At 46.1% G+C, this 18,122-nt stretch overlaps 1 protein-coding gene across 2 annotated transcripts in view; it reads right to left on the bottom strand.

The window, feature by feature from the left end:
- Positions 1–18,122, bottom strand: part of Slc1a2 (solute carrier family 1 member 2) — a 132,984-nt gene that overhangs the window by 102,140 nt on the left and 12,722 nt on the right. Inside the window, exon 1 of one of the 2 annotated variants that reach the window (XM_052723615.1) lies at positions 13,272–13,482. The exons of the other annotated variant lie outside the window; for it this stretch is intronic. The gene's annotated coding sequence lies outside the window, so the exon portion shown is untranslated. Of the gene's footprint in view, positions 1–13,271; positions 13,483–18,122 lie in introns of those variants that run through there. 2 annotated transcript variants of the gene reach the window in all.

The raw sequence follows: 18,122 nt of genomic DNA, 5'->3' as shown, positions 1-18,122 counted from the left end.
TAATGGTGGTGGTGGTGGTGATAGGGGTGATGGTGATGGTGATGGTGGTGGTGGTGATGGTGATGGTGGTGGTGGTGATGGTGATGGTGGTGAAGTGATGGTGGTGAAGTGGTGGTGGTGCTGGTGGTGAGATAGAAATCTCCTTGGTCCTTTCTAAGTTGAAAATTAGATAAATGAATCTCCCAGTCGAATTGGGAAAATGCTTTTCCAGAACACTGAAGGGAGGTAACAGGTGTTACCAACCTCAGGTTCCATAACATGACAAACTCATTTCAAATGAGTTCCCATTTCATCCTCCAGACAACCCTGCAAGGAAAACTGTATTGTTTACTTCTATCAGATGGGCAAATGGAGGCTCGGAAAGGTTGAAAGGTTGAGCAAGTTGCCCAGGGCTCAGCTCTTGGGCATTCAGCTCTACACAGGGAGTTACAGGCCAGCCTGGGATACAGTGAGACCCTGTCTCAAACCCCTGTCTCAAAAGATAGATATATCATAAAAGATTTCAGGAGCTCTGGCGCACGCCTTTAATCCCAGCACTCGGGAGGCAGAGCCAGGCGGATCTCTGTGAGTTCGAGGCCAGCCTGGGCTACCAAGTGAGTCCCAGGAAAGGCGCAAAGCTACACAGAGAAACCCTGTCTCGAAAAACCAAAAAAAAAAAAAAAAAAAAAAAAAAAAAAAAAAAAAAAAAAAAAAAGGATTTCAGGAGCTCAACATTGGAGGAATGCTGAAGAACAGTCCAGGGGTAAATCATCTTCACAGCAATGGCTGGCACACGGAGGAGCTTATGGGTATTGATCCGTAAAGTTCCTCACTACTGAAATAAATGTTTTTAGCCAAACCCATCTTACACATGTGAAAACTGAGGCCTGGAAATCTTAAGTAAATTGTCTTAAAATTCTCTTGTCTGGGAAACTTACCCTTCACTAAACTCCAATTCATTTTATTGTTAAATAAAATGAGGGGCGGGAATTTATAACTCCATACATTGCAAAAATACAGCTGCTTTCTTCTTCCATTGTCTCTCAGAATTCGAATTTGAACTTGTTTCTGGTCAGCCAGTTACTGGAGATGATGCCCTTAATCTGTGGGAGAGCACTACCTAAGCAGGAGTGAGTCAAGCCTTGGGAGGGGGTTATCTAAGCAGGGGTGAGTCAAGCCGTTCCGAAGGACAGAGGAAAGCAGGGAGGAAGAGAGAGGGTTAGTTTAACACCCTACTTCTGGAAACATGCTTCAGGGGACCAACCTTTTATGCAACTCTCAAGTACCAGGGGAACAGAGTCCTTAATCAGTGAAGAGGACCCAAGGAAGATGGCGGCCCCTGGAGATCTTTCCCCATTAGATGGAACAGCAAGGAACAATACCCACTTTCCTGAACAATGGCCACATTTCACCTCCTCCCGAAAACACTGGGTGTGCTTATTAATTGTATGCTGGACACAGCTCATTAATAATTCACTTTAGGATGGTTGACAGGAGTGCTTGGTTGCCATGGTAACAACAGCAAGGCCTGTTTGCTTGCTTGCCTTAAAACAACTTTGTGGTGTAGCTGGGATGTTTTTTTCATGAATGTTGGATTTCTGGAGACATTTCATGTGTATGAGTGAATGTGATAGGTACAGAAAAGATGCCTCTAAAATGCAGTTTATGAGCTACTAAATGGCAGAACATTACAACAGGGGAAGCAAAACGCATTTCTCAGCTTCATACTGCCCCCTTCTGGAAGGAAAGGGAAATAACAGAAATGCATCCTATAATTAGCTATGAAACTTTAACCATATCAAAAATTCTATGTAAAGTATACTTAATCTTTTTCTTTAATTGCTTAACATTTATTTTCAATTATATAAGTGCATGTGTGTCTGTGTGTGGGTATGTGTACATGAGTTCCAATGACCACAGAAGCCAGAGGCATCAGATGCCCTGGACCTGGAGTTACCGGCAGTTCTGAACCCCCTGAGAAGGGTGCTGGGAATCGAACTGAACGTGTTCTAGCCATTTCTGACTTTACCTTTTATGGACCTACAAGATGACATTAAAAGCTTGCATCGCTCTGGGTCCCTCTGGCCTCGCTCTATAGAAACACAGATAGATGCCTTCTTCAAGGCTAGCTGACAGCACACGAGCCTGTGCTCCCCTGTCTGTGTCTCCCAGCAGTCCCATGTGTGACACTCAGGAATGTCTGTGGAAGAGTCAGCGAGAAAACCTGGACAAAGCGGTATCTCTCCGGCCTTGGTTCCCTCCGTACAAACACTTCAAGCCACAGTAGCTCATGAACCTAAGTCGCCGGTTGTCTCGGTTTCCCACTGGGCTTCCTAGAAGAGAGTGAGATGTACACAAAGGGTCTATTCTCCTGGCTGGGCACATAGGTTTCCTCATCCTCTTCAAGTTTCTCCCAGGGGGTTGGGTCTCTCTTAGGCCGTCAGCTGCCCAGGCTTCAGTTTGTGTTCTGCCAAATGAGGATTTCCTTCAGCCAGTGACATTCACAGCTTGCGATATTGACTTCTAATTTTAAATGGCCATTGTGACATCCAGTAACTGGTTCGGCTAGTTGTACACATTCATTTGGTCAGTGGATGACTTTGGCCCTGCCCCAGCAGAGCCCAAGGCAGAAAGATGAGAAGCAATTCAACCGGACTTAAAACTCAGAAAACCAAACAGAGAAATACTTAACACTGAATTTCACATGTTTGGCCACAGCCCGCAGGAGGAATATGTGTGTTCACTTTTTCCCTGTGATCCAGACATACACATGCATGCACAGGAATGCACACTTGAACACACACTCATCGGCCTGCAGAAAGCAACCCTCACCTTTCCACACGTGATGTACACTGGTGCCTCCTTATCACTCATCCAGGGGCATATGCTGCCAGTTCAGACATACTGTGTTCTTCCTGTACAAGCATACCACTGATAAAATTTAATTTCTCAGGTAGGCACATTACAAGGCCCATAAAATAACTGATAATAAAATAGAATAAACAGAACAAAATACTGTAATAAAGTGGTCTTCACCCCCCTCCCCATCTGGGAACAACTGGACTCTGGTCATTTCTATTCCATGCCATTCCATTGTTTCTAGAGTTTGTTTCTGTTTTTTCAAGTAAATCACCATATCACTTCACTGCACAGTTTTGGGACCTGCCCTTTGAGAAACACTAGATGCAGCCATGCTCCCCCCTCCCCCCACCCCACTGCACCCATGCAATGAAATGAAACACACTAAAGGTTGACAGCACACAGCAGATTTGGGAAATAATCCCAAAAATATATAAGGGGCTGGGGAGGTGGCTTGGTGGGTAGAGCATTTGCCATGCAAGCATGAGGACCAGACTTTGGATCCCCAGAATCCGCATAAAAGCCAAGGAGGTGTGGCAGCAGCCATCCTGTAACCCCAGCTCCGGAGGCAGAGATGTGGAACTCCTGGAGCAGAAGCAGTCTGGCTGGCCAGACTTTCCAAAACAGTAAGCTCCATGTTCAGCGAGAGGAAGACACTCAAGCCTCCCTGTATGGACATGAACACATGCACACAGGGGTGCCGAAGCACAAGCACACACACACATACACACACACACACACACACACACACACACACACACACACAACACACAACACACAACACACAACACACACAACACAGACACATATACATACACATATACATATATATATACATATATATATATATATATATATATACCCTCAAAAATTAAAGCAAATAAAAATGAAAATTAAAAAGACTCATCAATGGTTTTTCATATTTGCTGCCTGTTGGAGCAACAGAAGTCTCTGTGCCCTGAGGCAAATAAAATACACTTTCAGAATTAAGTTCATCTCTTTCTTTCTTCTTTATTACTGTGGTTATGAGAAAAATCAATATTATGTATGTGACTCAGTTATATTTCTGCTGGACAGGAATAATGTTTTAATTTTTTTTATATTTTATGCACATAGTCCTGGGTTACATAATGACATTTTCATGCACATATATACTTTATGTTGAGTATATTCCCTCCATAGGCCCTTCTGTGCCCTTTCTCACCCTCACCCTCCTGTTAGTTCCCTCTGTTCCCCTGGGTAGTTTGATTTCTACTTTTGTGTCATACATACAGACATGGTTTTATGTATCTATATAAAATCTAGACACCAACCACACTTGAGAGAAAACACTAAATCTGTCTTTCTGAGACTGATTTAATTTGCTTAGCATGATAATCTCCAGTCACATCCACAGTATCAGCCTACCATGGCCCCCTGGTCCAAGATAGCCTGTCAACTGTTTATGTAAATAAAGTTTTATTGGAACACACCCACACTCATTCATCAGCGTATCGTCCATAGCCGTCATCCATGCTGCAATGACAGAACTGAAGGGCAACAGCACAAACTGTACTGTCATTCACAAACCCTAAAATATTCACTAGCTCTTTGAGGGGAAAAGTCAGGCCCTGAACAGAACACTGGCTCTGCAGGGCACTGGCTCCGGGATCTCCCGTGGATGCCACAGTCTGCAGATGATAAAATCCCTCATATACAATGGTGAATGCAGTATTTTCACATAACTTATAGACGTCTTCCTGTGCGATTTAACCACATGCTTAGAACACCCACTGTAGTGTAAATGCTGTGCTAGTTTGCCATTTATTTATGGTAGTTACTACATTGTATTGCTTAGAGGATAATGACAGGAAAAACATCTGTACAAGTTCAGGGCAGACGCGATCAAGTGTTCTTTCATCTATTAACAGATGTGTTTGGTGGAATCCATGCATGTGAAACCCACAGACTCCGAGGGTTGATGGTGTCACTGGCTCAATGCTGATCACCATCCTGTGAAAGGAGTTTTACCAGCACACATCACAAATCATGCATGCTCTCAACTTATCCGAGGTCACCCAGCTGGGTCCCACATAAACAGAATCAGAATCTGAACCTTAGTTATCTTAAAGCGAGGCCTGAGCCACCATTTCTACCTCATGCTCACTTTCCCAAACATTCACACACTCACCCTGTCTAGATCTTGATGCAAATCCCACTTTTGTAACCTACCACCCACCTAAGCACCAAACACCCCAGAAGAAAAGGGGGATGGGACAGGGTTGGGTGGCCTCAGGCATCTTCCAGGGAACTGAAGGGTTTAAATTGCATTTCCATTTCAGGTAACAGTTCTTGCCTTCTCGCCCAGTATGCCAGTAAACGCTGCCCTCCATGCCACACTTACAATGGTCAAAGTGGAAGCTGTCTCCACCTGTCCACACCCGCATCAAGGATTTTCATTGAGAGAGTCGGTTTTCCTTTCTCAACTCTCAGATCCTAGGGCTTCAATCTCAGATATCTCAATTATCCAAAGCTACTTTGAAATCAATGGATGGGAAAGGTTTCCTGGGCTGTTTTTGAGGGAAAATGCAAATAATGAAACTGTTTGCAGAGTGATACCTTATCTCGGTAAGCAAATAACGATCACTCATAACCATCCGTGTGTGTGTGTGTGTGTGTGTGTGTGTGTGTGTGTGTGTGTGTGTGTACCTGCACATGTATGTATTGAACACTATTCTCAAAGGGTGAATAGGATTCTTTTTGCTAATATTGGTTTTAATGTTTTCCTATTGTGAGAAGTCAATTGCTTGTGTAATTTTCTGTTCCTGGTTGAAAAGAACACATTTGTCTTGTGGGATTTTGAGCACATTGCCAGTCTCCCGCTGACTTCCATAGGAAGACACACAACATGGCCTCAGGCTAGGACAGAGGAAAACCCGGGATGGCTTAGGGGTCAGATGGAGAGGATAGCGGGCCAGCTTTGAGTAAAAGAGAGGCTGCAGCGCCCCCCTGTGTCAGGGCAGTGGAAGTCCCAGGAATAAAGAGAAGAAGACTGCTTCTTGGCCTCTCCAGAGAGCAGTCCCTGCGGGACAGTCCTGTACAGACTGAGATTTCCAGAGCCAAGAAACAGTTAAAGCCTTCTTGAGTTTGTTGTTCATATTTATTCTTGCCAGATCAGACATCTGAAAGGCCCAAGGCCCATCCTTTGGCTTCTCAGAGATGGGCCCAGTGTTCCCACACTTATTTATTCTCAAGGGCATCAGAGGGTCTTGGGAAAGCCTGCTGAGGGGCTGTCCTGGTTCCTTCAGTGTCTGGCCAGCCTTGGCATCCTCAAACCTCCTTTTCTGGAAGATTCAGAAGCAGTGAGGTCACACGTTTGTTTGGAGGGGAGGGTAACCAATGTATCATTAACACGTTTACATTGAAGGATGTTACTTTGGAGGGCCCAATTTTGTGTGTTGGGGGAAAATATGAGCATCATTGGGCTGAAGTGGTAATAGGTGATAAGTTATATCAGCCACCTTTTCCAAGCACTTACGTGTTCCAGCACAAGTCAAAATGACAGGAGGCTGGTATTTCATCCCCCAAGCAGCTGTGGTTATACCTAGTCTATAGTAACATTGGATGAGGAGCTTGAATTTCCAAAAGGCCGAGGCACATGTCCAGGAAGTAGCCTGTGCGGGATTCAAACATCTTGAGGTTCCTCATAGGTGTCAGATGTCCGACACTAAGGTTCAGGCCAGAGTGTCACGTCCTGTAGCAGAAAACCCAGGATTCACTTTCTGAACACAGGAGCTGCAATGTTCTGTGTGGCTGCCAGACGGTAAGTAGCTGACTGTAGTCCAGAGGGCCTTCCTAGCGCCTAGTGCAGGGCCAGCCGATCTCCAAGCATCTGTTAAAGGACTTGCTGGTGCCACATTTTACTGCCACCTGAGAGATCCGTGTTACAACCCAGGAGGGCTCTCAGTGTTTACGGCCCCCACATTGAAACCATGGGTAGTTCCTGCTCTTCCTCCAATGCTAATAGTGGGGTTCCTCCTTCCCTGATCACTTCAAATCCAGATGGCTGGAAGTGGTACCCAGCATACACAGCCCATCTAGAGGGCTCTGACAGCCCAATGCTTTCAGTCCTTTCTGCTGTCTCCCTGTTCCAGGCAGGGATGGTAAATCAACTCCAAAACCTGAGTTCATTACCAAGTCTTGAATTAAACTGAGATTTGGCAATGAGTAAGGGGCATTCAGACAACACGTGAAAGGACAATTTAGAAACATGAGGGAAGAGCCACCCACCACCTTTCACTCCCAGTCTAAACACTCCCTTCTGACTCTGTGTCTCCCCCGGAAACATAACCAAATGAAATTTATGAATAAAATAAAAAGGATCATACAGGTGCTCTATGATTTGCAGTGGATTTATTGCCCAATTTACCCTCAGTAAGTTAAAAAAAAAACTGTCATTTGAACAATCACCTAATATACCTGACATCTGTACATCACAGCTTAGATAAACCTATTATAAATGTGCTGGGAATTTTACATTGGCCTACAGTTGGACAAACGCATCCAAAGCAAGGTCTAATCTAAAATAGCGTTGAACATCTTACACAATTTACTGTATACTGTATAAGGAATAGCAGAATCCATGTAGAAGTGTGCTCTCACCACCATGATTTCAAAAATCACCAGTCAAGACACCTTAAAGTCGGGGACTGTCTGTTTACCTAAAACGGGTCAAGCACCCTCCCATTCGCTTGAATGTGAACCTGCCTTGTTTAACTGAGTGCTCTCTCCCTTGGTACTGTCCTGACTCTCTTTCCAGTACCTCTTCTTGCCCCATTGAACAAGTCTCGCTTCCATTCCAAGATCAAAAGCTTTCCCCCAAAAGGCAGACCTCCCACTCATCCCTGCTCAGATAGATCTGGTGTCCTGGCTTTCTCGGGACATTGTAGCCCACACATTAGGTAGACACCCGTCCCTGAGACGATGTCAGCTGGGCAGAGAGGGACCAAGGACATTCAGGTCTCCAAAGCCTCCGTCTGCTGTGCAGGCACCACAAGGAACAGGCTTCCTATAAGTCAGCATCTATAACCTTGCTCCTGTAGATGATGGGTGTACAGAGAGGGAAGCTGGAACTTAAACACGCCGAGTGAAAAGGGACCTTGCAGATACATGAAAGTTCAAATAGCTAATTGAATTCTCCTGATTGGGAACAACAACAGCAAAAACTAACTTCAGTTCAAAGAGTGTGAACTTTGTCCTATTAAAAAGGCCTGGATGATCCAGCCATAACTGACCACATGGCCAGATGCTCCCTTCTCTGAAGAGTATGTTCTGGTGTCTCACCTTCCCTTAATTCCAAAGATGCTGTGAGGCTGCCAACCCACGGGCCAAGAGCAGTACGGAAACCCGAGTGATGAAAGCTAGTGATTGTGTCATTCTAGTAGCAATGACCAAAGCCATTGGTGGCCCCAGCGTCCTGGAGAAGTCCAGTACTGCGTTTCAGTTCTGTTAGACAAGAAGCCATTGGGAAAGGGGAAGGGCTTTGCACAGAAGCATAGGTCCTCTTTATGATGCCTGAGTAACTCAGATGCAAGCTACATCATCTGAGAGAAGTGTGTCTCCCCTTTGGGCTTGGAGGATATCTAGCTCCTGAGGACCACTGCCTGCCCTCAGAACCTGGGCACCATGTGGTAAGTGATGGTTCCAGAGAGCCTGTGAGAGGAAAGCTCTCCCAGGAACCAGAGAAGGCCCGTGCTTCTGGCTTAATCCTTCACAGTGATTAGCTTGAAGGACAGCCCGGACTGAATAAGTATAGGCTATTCCTAAGAAGTTAGGACACTGAGGACCATGTCACAGGTCATGGCAGCTCCTACTAGAAAAACCAGAAGAGAGGGGTGCCCTGTGAGGAGGACAGAGCTCAAGCCAGGTACTCCGACTGAATTAACTCTCAGGAGACTCCCAGAAAATGTTTCCAAGATTTTTTTTTTAAACACTGAAAACAACTACTTTTATAAATACCATTATTTTATTGTATTTGTCTTGAATAGGATCTGTACATTGGCACCATCCCTATATGATGGAGGCTGGGAAACAAAGAGCCAGGAAAGCAAACTTGAATTTTTCCATCTCTCTCTGTCACTAAGACGTTTAGAGGAGCAGGCATCCAGCCTAGGGAGAGGCCCCAGCTTCACCCTCACAGAGAAGGGGGGGCCAAGGTGAAGCAAGGACACAAATCAGTCAGATAAGGGTGGACTGTGGACTGTGCAAAAAGGAGGAAGGCTCGGGGCTATCTGAAGCACAGCTGGAAGCTTTGGGCACAATGCTGTGATTTCTGTATGTGTGTCCCTCCAAAGTCTACATGTTGAAATCCTAATCGCCAAGAGACAGCATTAGGTAATAGGTGAGAGGTGGTTAGGTCACAAGGATGAAGCCCTCACGAATAAGATCAGTTCCCTAGCAAAAGGAGCAGGCAGCTCATTCTCCCCTTCCTGTGGACGTGGGGAAAACGCCATCTGTGAGAAAAGGTAAGGCCTTACAAGACACCTGCCTCCATCTTGGCCTTGGACTTCCCGGCCTCCAGAAGCACAGAAAAGAAGCTTCTATTATTTATGAACCACTCAGTTTATGGGAATATGTGGAAGCAGCCCAAACAAATGAAGATATGAAGGCACCTCATTTTCCTCTTTCCCCCAGTCCTGAAAACTCAGAAGGCACACTGTGAGATAGACTGGAACTCTTTCTGGTCCAGCAGCCAGTGAGAGCTGGGATCAAAACACTAGCCTTTCCACTAACTTTTTCTCTGAGTTTCAGGATAATAGAGAGGCAGGCCAAATATTCTGGAACTTTCTGAGTCCGTGTTGACAACCATTAAAAACGCCATATTATCTCCAACCGTGTGTAAGTCAATTTGGCACCTGCTCCCAACTTTCACATGCACTGAGCACTCGCAGTTTTGAAAAGGTTGGAACGAGATGGTGTGCCAGTCCAAGGACACGCAACCTGAACTCGAAGTGTCATCCACACACAGCAAGCATTCCATTCCCAAAGGTCGGTGTGAAGTCGGCGGCGGCACCTCATTCTGCCGACTGAAGGCTGCTCCAAGAGGCTGGTCAGGGTCTCCAGTGTAACTGTGTCAGTGACTCAGCCCACTGTCTGACTGTATCTGGGAGGCAATGTGAATTCCCTAATCCCTCTGTGTGTGTGTGTGTGTGTGTGTCACGCGTGTGCAGTGAAGGCCAGAGGAGGACCTGCAATATCACTCCTGGGACACTATCCACCTTATTTAGTAAGACGGGATCTCCCTCACTGTCCTGGAACTCATCAGCTAGGCTGAGCTGGTAGGCCAGCAAACCCCGGAGATCTGCATGTCTCTGCCTCTCTAACTCTGGGATTACAAGCTCACACTACCACTCCCAGCTTTGGACTGGGTGCTGGGTCCTTGTGCAAGGCAGGCACTTTGCTGACTGAGTCATCTCCCCAGCTCTGCCTCATCTTAGGAGCGCTGGGTTAAGGCAAAGTCTTCCCTCCCACAGCAGCAGGCTAAAGCCACTTTCCTTAATCAACTCTCAGCCCGGTGAGTGTCAGCAGAGGAGGGTCTTTCAGAAGAGTCACCCGGAAGCCTCATGGGTGGGAGGGACACCTGCCTAGCCCTGCAGCATCTGCCCGTACCTGAGCCGCCTTGCTCTCAGAGACACACCATTTAGTCAAGTGTATTTCCATCAGCCTGGAAGTTGCTTCCAAAATAAAAATGTTTGGCATGCAATCTGTTCCTGCAGTGTGGAAAGGGCAGGTCCACCCACAATTGCCTTTATTGTGTCCTCATGTTTCCTCTCCTCCTTCTCCTACCCTCATCTTGCCATCTGACCAGTTTAGTCTCTCTTTATCCCGAAGAAAGTCAGCAATTGACATTCAACAGACTCGGGCTTCCTACAAATAGTTCCTAAATCATAAGGGGAACTAAAGGAAGTGCTTTTAATTATTCAGTCCAATTGCCGTGCCTTTGACCTACCCAGACTACTGAGCCAAATTGTACTCTTTCCTCTGTTCATTCTGAAGATTTTTTTTTTCAAGTCTTCACCTGACTTTGTCATGTGGACATCACTACCAAAGACTTTGGTACAAAATCTGGATGGCCGTCAAAGAAGACAGTGGGGTGTCTGTGGAGGGGCAAGGCTAAGTCTTAAAGCATGATGGCTATGGTTAGGTGATAGTGTCCCCTCAGAGGGGACAATTCTGTCAGCTGCATATTACCACTCACAAGGATGGATGGATGGATGGATGGATGGATGGATGGATGGATGGTTAGATAGACAGAAGGACGGACAGATGGATGGATGTGGAGTTGGAAACTCCTTGCTTAAAGAGACTCTGATATTACATGGAGACTATATTATAAAAAATAAATATTTGGTCTTTGTCTCAGGTTCCTGGCAGGCAAAACTAAAATCTTTAGAATCCCATTGGAGTTCTAAGAGTGTTCTTATTTTGGATCTGCTAAGTGTCTGTGCATGCTAATGAGATATCTGGTGTCTGAGGGGCCCCTAGATAGCTTCAAATAGGGCTGTTCACTAGAAAGATCCAGGGTGGGAACTTTCAGCACCACCCCAAGTTCACCGGGGGAGACTGGAGGTTAGTCACCAAGCGGTGATGATTCAGTCAATGGTACCTACAAAGCTAAACCTCTGTAAGAGAGGATGCAAGGGGCTTTCATGTTGGTGAACACAGTAAGTTGTGGGAGGGTGTACCCAGAAAGGCAGGGGCACTCTGAATCCTACTCCTGTATGTGGCCTATGCATGTTTCCATAGCTGTTCACAGTTGTATCCTTTACCACAAACCAATAATATCAATTCTGTCCATCCTCTGACCTGTTCTAGTTATGAACCGTAAGGCAGGGCCTTAGGATCTACCTAGATTTACGGCATCAAAGACAGGGGTGGACCTTTAACTCTGATACTAACTTTGAGTATATGGTGTCGGGATGAAACTGTCCATAAGATCCCTCCTGGTGTTGAAATAAGTGCATTTGGAATAAGATGTGTAGTAAGTAAAAACAAGTGAAAAGTTGAAAGCATAGAGAAGGGGGGAAATCTCCCAGCAGCCCACAAATGCAAACACACCACTCACACCATCAAAGACACCTGGGCTACTTTTCTAATCTTATCGCCAATGGCTTTATGGGAAAGACTTGGCAAATATGCTGTGGGTGCACAGCACGTGCTACCAAGTAGTCTGCAAAGTCAGGAGGCTGATGGAAAATCCATGCTGAGCACAGCAGGCTGCAGGTGACCAGAGTTACAATTCCAACAACAATGACCGGGAGTCGTCCATGTCCCAGGCATCGAGCCCAGAGTGTGTCACATACACCTTGTGTGCCAAACTCTGCTGAGTAGGTGGCATTGCCCCTACTTTTAAAAAGCCTTAAAGAGGTTCATTAACTTTCCCAAAGCCTTAAGCTAATTAGTGAAGAGACAGGAGGATTTTCTTGGTTTCAAGCAGGGATTCAAACTTCTTCGGAACTGTGCAACACTGACTCCTAGACGCTCTTTTACGCAAAGTATTTATTTCATCGTCGACTACTCTAGCCTACAGCAAAATAGCAAGTGTTCTTTAGGTCTGCTCTCCTCTCTTATCTTGCTCACTGTCACCGTGAGGAGCCCTTCATATAAGCTTGTTCCTGCATGACTCCCTGTTAGGAGTGGCCACACAGTTTGCCGGGAACAGTGCAAACTAACAAGTTGAAGCCACTTGTTACTAAAAAGTTCCACCAAGCACTAGCCACATGCCCTGCCCGTGAAGCTGGCTGGCCCTGCTTCTCTGTTTCCGTTTGTTCCCAAGTAATCTGAGATGCTCTTGATGGAGAAATTAGAAGTTCTTATGATAAAGACTCCTCTAATAAGCTTCCTCTCCAGAGACTCTCACTCTTTTATCCATTCAACAAACATCCTGTGAGCCAATGACGGAAGAATCCCAAGGCTTCACTTGAAATGCCCTCAGTGAGACATTAAAGTTACAGCTGGCGGAACAATGACTTTCCTGCTTTCAGAAAATGTGGGCAAGTGGCCCCCTCACTCGTTTGCCTCCGTAGCTGAGCCACAGGCAAAGGGGAAAGCCCTTTGGAGCACATATGAACCCGGGATCAATCTTGGACTCCTAAGGGAGCGTATCCTTTAACTAAAACAGTGTTTCCATGCCTACATTAATTTTGTTGCCAACTGGCTTGAAACACAAGCTAGCCCTCTGGGGTGCCTAGTTAGTCATTTTGCAAAGAATATCTGCTTTCATGCCTCCATTCTTGAACTGTTTATTCTGGTGCTTCTCCAGCCATTCAAATGTTCTCTGTATTTCCTCGGGTACCTTTTCATCAGCCTTAGAGCAGACTCCTGCTCTATCCTATACTTGTCCTTCACCTTAAATAAGTTTGTCGATAACCCAAACAGAAACAGTTTGCACATACCTGAATCCAGAAAAAGGGATCTTTCTTGAACTTTGCTGAGGAGAATCCAGGAGGGCGAGCTCAAGGTGGTAAAGAGGATCCAGGGCCAGGGTAGGTAACGAAGACCAAGACTGTCAACTCCCGTACAACCCCAAGGCTATCAGTTGGTTGTAGCCCCCCCAAAAAAATGTGGATCTCTGGCTGATTTGACAACTCAGGGTGACTTGGAATGTGCAAACTCAAAGTATCAGGGCTTCTTTTCTTTAAGATCTGGGCAACCGCTGGTGCTGGCCTGGGAGAGGACGATTTGTCCTCTGGCTTGCTTCAGAGTGTGAGGAAAATCCCCATTGCCCAGCCTGTAGCCTTACAGCTCCACTGCGCCTTCTGCTGGACAAAATGGTTGGGCCCCTTTGGGGAACAATGGTGCATGCATTGGGCCTTGATATCTGGAGCTGACTTGAAATGTATTAAGAGTCTTCTGACAGAGGAAGACAGTAAATGGGTGAGTGCCTGGTTCTCAAAACTCACAATGACTTCTGGGGCAGAGGAAACTAGAAAACACAGAATTTATGCTTTGATTCTATTTTCACTTTAAAATCTGAAGCCTTGGATCTGAATCTAGCAGTAGTGGCCCCGCCAATGGCAGAGGGTGGCTGCAGCTAAGGACTGCTCCAGGAGACTCCTAACTGGCTTTTTATCCTGTTGAAGGTTCCTAGAATGGTTTTTATCCTCTTATTCCAACAGAACCAAAATACAGAAAAACACAGCAAAGGACCAGAACACTGAAGCAAAGGACTCTGCTCCAGGGTATGTTGGGGGATATGTATGTATGTATGTATGTATGTATGTATGTATGTATGTATGTATGTATAGGCATTCTTTTTCAGGCTAGCAGCAAACACACATACTAAAGACATCATTTCTCTACCTGCAGGGAGTCACAGTAAGGGGACTCCATTGAGAATGATTAAATGCTCTGAGATGCTCCTGAGCAATCAAAAGCAACAATTTAGCCACAGCACTGGCAGCTTCTGGTAACTGTTCTTCTTCTAAATCGGCTTTATAAGCAGTTAAACTGTCAAGCCTTGAGTTTTATTCACTGATGCAATTTAAATACCATCTTTGACTTAGAGCTCGTCTTTGTATCTGAGTGTCTAATCCATTCCAGCTTCTTGTTTCCTTTTGCTAAGGATGAGGAAAGAGAATAGACAAGGTTCTGAAGGGAGGCAGGCGGTCTCAGGAAACACGAGGCCTCAAAGATGTTCATCTGACTAGAACCCACTGTGTTCTGAAAGAGGTGTAGAGAGGGGAGTTTGTAGACTTTCCCAGGCAGCAGAGCGGGGACACAATGGACCATGGTAAATCCATTGTTGGCTTCAGAAGATGAGCTGCTGCCCAAATGATGGCTTTTGTAACCTACTTCAACCCTGCTAACTCTTAGCAATGAAAAGGCTGGTTATTGACTGCTGGGTAGGGATAGTCCATTGACCAGCACCCTGTAAAGATGACCAAAAGGAGCAAGGAGCAAAAAGACATCTCTTCCCAACCCCGGCCCTGTCGCTGGTTTAAGCCTATTTCTTCTCTCCTCTCTCTGCCCTTGTGAGTCTCTTTCCCAAAGCAGACAATTCAATTACATCAACATTCACTGGGATGAAGATAATAAGCGGAGGTAAAAATAAATTAAGATAGTCCCGATCCTCAGAGAGATCTGAAAGGCGGGGAGCAGGCAGACCAGAAGACACTTGGCACAATCTGATCTGATGAAGTGCTGAGAGAGGTCTGAACGAAGCAGAGCAGGACAGCCTCCCTGGAAGAAGCTCAACTCAAATGTCACCCTTTCAAGAATCTATCCCCATTTCCCCCAGACTTACAGGGCCATCTATATACTCAGTGGATGCACTCACTATGCTAAGATCTAGGAAGATTCAACATCAGCTGGTCCTCTGTATTCTAACAGTGCATGAGAGCCAAGTGAAGAAGAGGATAAATAAGCAAGACACCTGAAAGCTGTGATTGCTGCAGTGAAGGAAGAAAACTATGAGGACCGAGGGAGTGCTAAGGAATAGAGAACCATTCTGGATGGCACAGGGGGCGGGAGAGAGGGCCCCTCTAGGAAATGGCATTGAAGCTGATCACCAAAGAATGCGCTAGAAGAAGGCACTAGCCAGCTGTGGAATGGTGGGGAAACAATGGAAAGAAATGGTCTGGGAAGGAAAATGGGTATGGCAGTGCAGGTACAGGAAGATCTGAAAGGCGGGAAGCTATGACGCTTCCAAGAAAGCAATGGCTGTTGCCCGGGCTATAGTGATTCCTGTGGCTATGGAGAGAAAGGGCCAGGCTTAAGAAACCTTTTGGAGAGAAGGGCATGCCCGGTAAGCTTGATTATTAGAGCTGAGATAAGAGAAAAGGCCAGGGACAAAGCTGGCATTAATGACTTCAGAGCCTTGGCATGTGGTAGCCCTGTTGGCTGAGGTGAGGGAACTTGGAAGGGAGTAGGTGTGAGTCTGCGGAGAAAAGTATCAACAGCTCCATTGTAGTAAAACATCCCCATGAACCCATGCATTGCACAAATCGGAACACCAAGCAGGCCATGAGATCTGTCAGCCTTGGGGTAGAAAAAGACCTGAAATGGTACAGCTCCATTGTAGTAACGCATCCCCATGAACCCATGCATTGCACAAAAATCGGAACACCAAGCAGGCCATGAGATCTGTCAGTCTTGGGGTAGAAAAAGACCTGAAATGGTAACGTTTTTCTGAAGGTATCAAGAGGGTAGTGGCATGGAAATGTTCCAGAAAGGATCCTGTAGCTAGCGTTTTCCTGCCTTGCCCACAGTCAGGACAAATCTTTATCACCAGCCAGTCCCACAGTCGCTCAAACCCAGCCAAGTAAACACAGAGACTTATATTGCTTACAAACTGTATGGCCGTGGCAGGCTTCTTGCTAACTGTTCTTATAGCTTAAATTAATCCATTTCCATAAATCTATACCTTGCCATGTGGCTCATGGCTTACCGGCGTCTTCACATGCTGCTTGTCGTGGCAGTGGCTGGCAGTGTCTCTCTCAGCCTTCCGCTTCCCAGAATTCTCCTCTCTCCTTGTCCCGCCTATACTTCCTGCCTGGCCACTGGCCAATCAGTGTTTTATTTATACAGAACGATATCCACAGCACTATCCGAAGAGAACGCAGAGCCAAAACCATGACTGAAATAATATTGAATCCAAGGGGTGTAGAGGTAGCTCGGTGGTTAAACTGCCCGCTACACAAGCATGAGGTACAGAGCTCAGAACCCCAGCACCCACATTAACAATAAAGTGTAGCAGCACGCCTGTAACACTTAGATGAGCAGGGAGGAAGAGAGGAGAGGATCCTGGGGCTTGTTAGACGGACAGTCTAGGAAACTGGTGAGCTTTGAGCTCAGTGAGAGACCGCCTCCAGATTCTGGCCTCCACATGTACATATAGGGATGTGAGCATTCACATGTGCTACACCACACACATACACCACACACACACACACACACACACACACACACACACACACACACACCAGAGTCCAAGAAAATCCACACAGACGTTATATAATGACCTGGGTTGAAGGGAAGAAAAAGGACAACTCCAGCTAAGGAGACGTAAGAAGGCTCCTAACAGGTGAGTGGAGAGGGAGATGGCAACCACCGCCCAATAATGCTATCCTACCCCGGCTCCTGACAATGATGCTACAGGGGCAGGATGAAATGGCTGCCCACATCTTCAGGCCATGAGGATTGACGATGTAGACTTGCCCATCTGGGCAGGTAGTATTTCCTTCTTCTCCACTGTGAGTCATCCTATGGGTGCTGGCTAGTCTTATGTCAACTTCACACAAATTAGAGTTATCTAAAAGGAGGGAACGTCAATTGAGAAATCCGTTAGATCCAGCTGTAAGGCATTTTCTTAATTAGTTATTGATGGGAAAGGGCCCAGCCCCTTGTGGGCGGTACCATCCCTAGGCTGGTAGGAAAGAAAGTAGACTGAGCAAGCCATGAGGAGCAATCCACTCAGCAGTACCCCTCCATGGCCTCTTCATCAGCTCCTACCTCCAGGTTTCTGCCCTGTTTGAGTTCTTGTACTGACTTCCTTTGATGATAACCAGTGATCTGGAAGTGTAAGCCAAACAAACCCTTTCCTCTCCAAGGTGCTTTTTGATCATGGTGTTTCGTCACAGCAGCAGAAACCCTAACTAAGACACTATGCCACAGGACTGGTTAAACATGCTGTAGGAAGCCTCAACCAAGAATTCCCAGAGACACCTGCTCTCCCCCACAGGAAGCCCAAAGTAAGCAATGAGCTGATTCCAGCTCTTGTTCTTGTCTTCGACACAGTCTTCCACCAAGATTAGTTGGAATGTCTTCACTGACCCAGCCTTTCCCTCGGCATATACACATGCTGCACTCACCCTCAAACTAAGACAGAGGACCCAAGGTGCAGCTCTGCTGCCCTGTGTGTCACATTTCCTATTCACCACCTCTTCTCGATTACCACTCAGAATAACAGTAATAATAATAGTAACAACTTTGGGGTGGAGGGATGTCTCAGGCATTGAGAGTATTAAGGAATTTGCAGAGGATCCATGTTCAGTTCCCAGCACTCATGTCTGGAAGCTCACAACCACCTGTAGCTTGAGCTTCAGGGACCCAATGTCCTATTCCGCAGGCACCTGAACACACTTGAGCACACACACACACACACACACACACACACACACACACACACACACATGCACACCTGAACACACACACATTTATACATAAAAACAAACCTTTAAAAAATGCTTTTCATTCATTTTCTCTCTACCAGTTCAAAACCTACATCAGCAGCATGACAGAGCCAT

Source organism: Peromyscus californicus, unplaced genomic scaffold (genome assembly GCF_007827085.1).
Source record: "Peromyscus californicus insignis strain IS unplaced genomic scaffold, ASM782708v3 Scaffold_7__1_contigs__length_154581171, whole genome shotgun sequence".
NCBI classification, from domain to species: domain Eukaryota; kingdom Metazoa; phylum Chordata; class Mammalia; order Rodentia; family Cricetidae; genus Peromyscus; species Peromyscus californicus.
The sequence above is the reverse complement of the archived record's forward strand: the minus strand, read 5'-3'. Positions and strand labels throughout refer to the sequence as shown.